Consider the following 6,130-nt stretch of genomic DNA (forward strand, 5'->3'; position numbering starts at 1 on the left):
CCCCCTGGCTTCTTCTTATCCATATGGCTATATAGGGATTTACTGATCCAAAGGTTTGGTCTATTTACATAAATCACTTTTACATAAAGCACTCCAGGGCATTGGTGGTTCAGTTATAGGATTCTCGCCTGTTCCGCCCCCTCCTTGTCACACTCTGATTTTCACCAGTCACTTTTCTCTCCACCCTCTCTATATCACATCCTGTTTCCACCCTACTTGGAGAGTATAAAAACAGCTGCTCTTCTGATTAAAGACACTTGGAAATTGCTTTCCGGCTCCGAGAGTTCCAGAGTGTATCTCCTGCGGAAGTTGGTGCAGCACGCGTTCCTGATCCCTCTCCCACACAGCAGCCTAGATCAGCTCCAGTTGAGTTCTCTCCAACCCAGAGAGCACCGGCTCGGGAAGAAGTACCCTCAGGCTATCCCGGCATACCCTAAATTCAGTTAAATCCTGCTTTTTGAGTTTACCTTTCTGCTCTTCTTTCTCAATTTCTGTTTATGAGTGGGATCATCCCATACTTGTTTTTGTCTTTCTAACTTAAGCTCACTTAACATAATTCCCTCTAGCTCCATCCAAGATGGGTCAGAGAAGGTGGGTCCATTGTTTTTCATAGCTACGTAGGATGGGCCTCACTTTTTCCCACTTGCCCTCTGGGCTCAACAGACACCAAGAGTGCAGCAAAGTCAATGCCAGCTGCCATGGGATGCTGGGTGTTTGGGTTGGTGCTGGACCAGCACAGGTGTCCCCAGCCTAGACTTGCAAGAGCCTGAAACCCTCAGCCAGGAGGCACCAAGAAAAGGGCTGGACAGACAGCTCAGAGGTAAAGTGTAAGACTTGCATACTCAGTGGCCTAGCTTGTATTTCCTGCATTGCCATAGATTGGTGCTCTGGTCCCTTTATTTGGCATAAAAATATAAAAATGGGGAGTCGGGCGGTAGCACAGAGGGTTAAGCGCTCGTGGCGCAAAACACAGGGACCAGCGTAAGTATCCCAGTTCGAGCCCCCGGCTCCCCACCTGCAAGGGAATCGCTTCATAAATGGTGAAGCAGGTCTGCAGGTGTCTCTCTTTCTCTCCCCCTCTCTGTCTTCCCCTCCTCTCTCCATTTCTCTCTGTCCTATCCAACAACAACGACATCAGTAACAACAGCAACAATAAAAACAAGTGCAACAAAAGGGAAAATAAATAAATATAAAAAAACTTTTAAAAATATATAAAAATGATGTTTTGAAGATTAGTAGAAACTTGAAGAACAGGCGTCAGCAAACATAGACTGTTGCTAACATCACGAGTGAACGCTCTCTGGTGTGTTTTGAAAAACTACTCAACAAGTAGCTTTCAGTGAGCTTTGATGTGACTCATGAACATCCCCTGCCTGCTAAGACTCACCCAACAGCCTGCTCTGGGGACAGGACTATAGAATCTCTCCCTGGTCCATAATGAGTGCATATTTCCACTCCTGCACTGTGTCATGGATTTCTGAAGTTGGTAAGTGGTTACAAGCCTGGCTTTGGATCCCAGCTCTGCCACCTGCTGGCAGTGGGACATTGTGCAAAGCACTGAACTTCCTCCTTGTCCACCTTGGGGGGATAATCACTTTCATTTCTTGTTTTGCCCTGTGGCATGAACAGATTCCCACCCAGTATTTGTTAGCTGATGAAATGATGCTTGTAACATTCCAATCTGGGGGGTCGGGGAGATAGTTCAATGTCAAAGCACAGGACTTGCATGCCTAAGGTCTAGGGGCCCTAGGTTCAGTTACCAGCCCCATTATATGCCAGAGCTGACTTACTAGTGCTCTGGTCTCTCTCTCTCTTCCCCCACCCTCATAAAGATAAACAAATCGTTTAAAAGAACAGGACTTCCCGGAGATATGGCCATGTAGTAGTAGGAAACAGAAAGGATCCCTCCCCAAAACAACAAACATCTATGATGACAAACCTCATAAGCAACTACAACTGAGACATCTGCCTCCATAGGTGGGTGCTCGCATGTGTGGCTGAGATGAGAAGGGGTGTGGATTTGTAGGTAACCATGGAAATTTTCCACCCATTTTTCCTTCTATTAGCAACTGCAAGCCTGTGACAAGGAAAACAACTTGCTACATTATAATCCTTGACTCTGGGGTAATAGCCTTCTGAATTTCAGGCAAGGGCACGACAAAAAAAAAAAAAAAAGCAGGGATCATCCACCACCATATGAAGTGCAATCTGTTGTCCAAACTTAAAGTTAATTTATGGCAGCTGGTGGCAACAATAGCCAAACTGCTAAAGGGCAGTTTGTCCTGATTATATAAACACAGCTAAAGCCCAGCAGCAACTCCCTGAGCTGTGATTACAGACCAAAATTATCTAGAGTAACTATATACATGAAACACACACACACACAAAACAGTAGATTAAAAAATAAATAAATAAAAAGCCCTCAAGCCCAGCCCTCAGCCTTACCCTGCTCAATATATAAACAAAGAGAAGGCTAGAGATCACAACAATAGCACCAACTGCTGGCCAACAATAACCAGCACAATAAATGCATAAGCAAAGACATAGGAACAAGCAACAAAGTATGCCACTTCAGACAGATAGAAACAAAACAGAGGAACTCCAATAAATTCCAGATACAGAGAGACTATCAGAGACAGACTATAGAAAGCTCATTATGAGGACTCTCCAAGAATCTAAGCAAGAACTGAAAGAGTATATTACAGACAGGGAGTCGGGCTGTAGCACAGCAGGTTAAGCGCAGGTGGTGCAAAGCACAAGGACCGGCGTAAGGATCCCGGTTCGAACCCCGGCTCCCCATCTGCAGGGGAGTCGCTTCACAGGCGGTGAAGCAGGTCTGCAGGTGTCTATCTTTCTCTCCTCCTGTCTATCTTCCCCTCCTCTCTCCATTTCTCTCTGTCCTATCCAACAACGACGACAACAACAATAATAACTACAACAGTAAAACAACAAGGGCAACAAAAGGGAATAAATAAATAAAATAAAATAAAATAAAGACTTAAAAAAAAGAGTATATTACACACAAAGGAGGAACTCAGAGCAGAATTTTCTAAGAAACTACAAAGCTTGAAAGAAGAACGTTAAGCAGAATTCATTAAACAGGAAGCATGAAAGAAACACTTCAAAAAGAACTGCAGGGAGTGAAAGACACTTTGAGTGCTGTTCAAACTCAGGTAGAAGGCTTATGAAGTAGACTCACGCATGCAGAAGAATTTCAATCTAGAAGATATAATAAGTCCACTCTTTCATTCAAAGATGAGGGAGATGAAAGGTTCAGAAAGAATGAAGCAACTCTCAGTGAAATTGCAGTCTCCACCAAAAGGTCAAATGTAAGAGTGATAGGAATATCTGAGGATCAAAGGACCAGAGATAATTTTCAGAGAAATTTTAGCTAAGAATTTCCCTCACCTAGGCAATCCTCGGAACATACTTATTCCAGAGGCAGACTGACCACCCAGGTTCATAAATTCAAAACAACCAATGCCAAGGGGCACAGTATTGTAAAACTATCAAAACTCAATGACAAGGAAAACTTTTGCAGGCTGCTTGGGAAAGGAAAGAAGCTACATACAAAGTCAGAGCTATCAGGCTTTCATCAGACTTTTCTTCATAAACCCTAGAGGTAGAGAGTGGAATAACATATTCAAAGTACTAAAGGAGAGGGACTTCCAGCCACAAATTATGTATCCTGCAAAATTATCCTCTAAATATGAGGAAGAAATAAAGGTTTTCTCAAATATTCTAAAACTAAAGGAATTTGCCACAATCAACCCCACCTAGCAAGAAATACTGAATGGAGTCCTATAAAAGAGGAGAAAGCAATGGAATACATGTTTTAAGCAAGGTGAACAGCAACAGACTATACATAAGAACACAATAAAAATAGCAAAGAACAACAAGCAAGTAGGGGAGGGAACTAAAAGACAAAGTAGCTCTATCAAATGTTTTTTAATCAAGATCAACTTAAAAAAAACTTTTCTAGATACACTTATGCTAACCACAAGACAAAACAGGGAACAAATATTTACAGAAAGCACGAGAAAAGTCAGCAATGAGGGGGTCAGGTGGTAGCACAGTGGGTTAAGCACACGTGGCACAAAGCACAAGGACTTGCATAAGGATCCTGGTTCGAGTCCCTGGCTCCCTACCTGCAGTGGGGGTCACTTCACAGGTGGTGAAGCAGGTCTGCAGGTGTCTATCTTCCTCTTCCCCCTCTGTCTTCTGCTCCCCTCTCCATTTCTCTCTGTCCTATTGAATAATGATAAAATCAATAGCAACAACAACAATAACTACAACAACAATAATAACTACAACAACAATAAAAAAACAGCAAGGGCAACAAAAGGGAAAATAAATAAATAAATATTTTTTAAAAAGTTAGCAAGGAATTCACCACAGAAACGTATCCACACAAAAGGACAGAAACAAATAGGCAAAGAATCAACAATTTAAAATAAACTCAAAACAAAAATCAGAATGGACATAAGTAAACTACATATATCAATCATCACCCTAAATATGAATGGCCTAAAATTACCTGTCAAAAGATCCAAAGTAGCTAAATGGATTAAAGGATAGGATCTATCCATTATATGTCTTTAGGAAACACACATGCAAAGAAAAGACAAACGGAAATTGAATATAAGGGGTTGGAGCAAGACATTCCAAGCTAATAACTCACAAAAAAAGGCAGGGACAGGTATTCTGGGGCTGGGGGCATCCTGGGGTGGGGAGAGACAGATAGCAAAGGGAGAGACACTATCATTTCATCATCCATGAAGTTCCCTACATGCATGGTACTCCCAAGCGGCAGTGGTTTGAGCCCAGTGCCTCTCACATGCCACAGTATATGCTCTATCTGATGGCTTGTTTAAAGTTTTAAAGTGATCCAGCTGAGGAATCCAGCTATATTCACCCATGGTCATTTCCCTCCTCCCTAACCCCCGATTTGGTGGGCAGGAAAGATCAAAGGAGTGGGGGGGGTACAAGTCCTTAGTTAAGTCTTCTCATCAAGTCCAGCTGCTCCTAGCTCAGAGGGGGCAGGATGGGAGTCCCAAGAGTAGTGTTGATAACATTTATCCACTCTACTGAGGATGCTTTTCCATCTGATGTCTAGGATAGCAGCCTTGTTCCTCTGAGTGCAGGCAGTGCTGAGGCCCTGCAGTGATTCCGTGACCCATGAAGCCTCCTGTCTTCTAGGAACCAGCCAGCAAGTAGCCTATACAGAAGCATTCAGATAACCGAAGGCTGCCCCCTCACCTTGGGGCAAACTCCATCCGGTCCACCCTCCTCTAGCCTAGAGGGGTCAGTCTTACCTTCCTCTGTCTCCATCATATCTTAGATGACCTTGGGCTTGAGAATTAGGAGGACTGAAGCCAGATGCAGTCTGGGGTAGGCAGGACCTTTGCAATGAAAGGAAGCATCTGACTTGCCTTCTCTTCTGTCCTGCCAGTCTGCTTTTCCTCTGGAGAGAGCTGTGAGCTCAGGGCAGTGGCTGTGGGCTAGAAAAAACTGGCACCCCAAGCTTACATTGCTCAAACTGTAGTAGGAGCTCTTTGGTAAATTCAAGTTCAATGGATTTTATCAGAATATATTAATAACATAAGATATCTACAGTGGAAAAGAAGTTTCAACTTTCACTTTAAGAAAATTTAAGTAAAATAAATCTAAAGTAAGCGGAGGGGGAAAAAGGGAGTAATGTAGATAAGAATGGAACTCATGATATACAACAGAAACACAATAGAGAAAAAAAAATCAACGAAACCAACAAATTGGTTTTGTGGAGGAGTCTTTTGGGAGTTGTTAAAATCAATACAATGGGGAGTCGGGCATAGCTCAGTGGGTTAAGCGCAGGTGGCGCAAAGCACAAAGATCAGCATAAGGATCCCGGTTCAAGCCCCCGGCTCCCCACCTGCAGGGGAGTTGCTTCACAGGTGGTGAAGCAGGTCTGCAGGTGTCTGTCTTTCTCTGCCCCTCTCTGTCTTCCCCTCCTCTCTCCATTTCTCTCTGTCCTATCCAACAACAATGATAACAACAACAACAATAAACAACAAGGGCAACAAAAGGGAAAGTAAATAAATAAAAAAAAATAAATAAAAATCAATACAATGGATAAAACTTTGTCAGATTG

At 43.1% G+C, this 6,130-nt stretch overlaps 1 long non-coding RNA gene across 1 annotated transcript in view; it reads right to left on the minus strand.

Moving 5' to 3' along the window:
• LOC132538730 (uncharacterized) overlaps window positions 1-4,360 on the minus strand; it is a 30,685-nt gene extending 26,325 nt beyond the window's left edge. The window contains exon 1 of the long non-coding RNA XR_009550084.1: window positions 4,149-4,360. This is a non-coding gene — a long non-coding RNA (uncharacterized LOC132538730). The remainder of the gene's footprint in view (window positions 1-4,148) is intronic.
• Between the last annotated feature and the right edge of the window lie 1,770 nt (window positions 4,361-6,130).

This window comes from Erinaceus europaeus, chromosome 5 (genome assembly GCF_950295315.1).
Source record: "Erinaceus europaeus chromosome 5, mEriEur2.1, whole genome shotgun sequence".
Lineage (NCBI taxonomy): Eukaryota > Metazoa > Chordata > Mammalia > Eulipotyphla > Erinaceidae > Erinaceus > Erinaceus europaeus.